Here is a 466-nt window from a genome sequence, read left to right as displayed (position 1 = left end):
AGCCCCCCCACCCCCATTAGTTGATGCCTCTCCAGTCCTCAGAGCTCAGTTTTATGTCACTTCTTTAGTGACTTCCTAATCGCCCCTAACCCAGATTAGGAGCTGTGTTCCTTTTAAACACTTGGAGCACTTAATACAATTGTAATTAAATAATTATTTAATTTGTATATTGTTTCCATGCTAGAACATAGCTATATGAATATAACCACCTTGTCTGTTTTGTTCACATTTATATCACCAGTATTTTGCACTGTAAGTTGCATGTAGTAGGTCCTCAATAAGTATTTTTTCAACGAAGTTAGGAAAGAGAACTAAAAAATAGAATTTAAAAAACGTTAGTAATTTCAATGGTTTAGATAAATTAAATACTTAGCGGCGGGAATGGGCTTTCCTTTAAAAATCGTCTCCAGGTTATACTTTTCCTTAGTTTCTACTTGTAATAGGTAAGCATTTTTTTTTTTTTTTT

General features: G+C 33.5%; 1 protein-coding gene across 4 annotated transcripts in view; it reads left to right on the top strand.

The window, feature by feature from the left end:
* The window catches only part of TNRC6B (trinucleotide repeat containing adaptor 6B), a 204,143-nt gene that overhangs the window by 6,466 nt on the left and 197,211 nt on the right, over nt 1-466 (top strand). The window lies entirely within an intron of this gene.

Source organism: Pteropus medius, unplaced genomic scaffold (assembly GCF_902729225.1).
Source record: "Pteropus medius unplaced genomic scaffold, Ma_sr-lr_union100, whole genome shotgun sequence".
Classification (NCBI taxonomy): domain Eukaryota; kingdom Metazoa; phylum Chordata; class Mammalia; order Chiroptera; family Pteropodidae; genus Pteropus; species Pteropus medius.
This window is presented reverse-complemented; position numbering and strand designations above follow the sequence as displayed.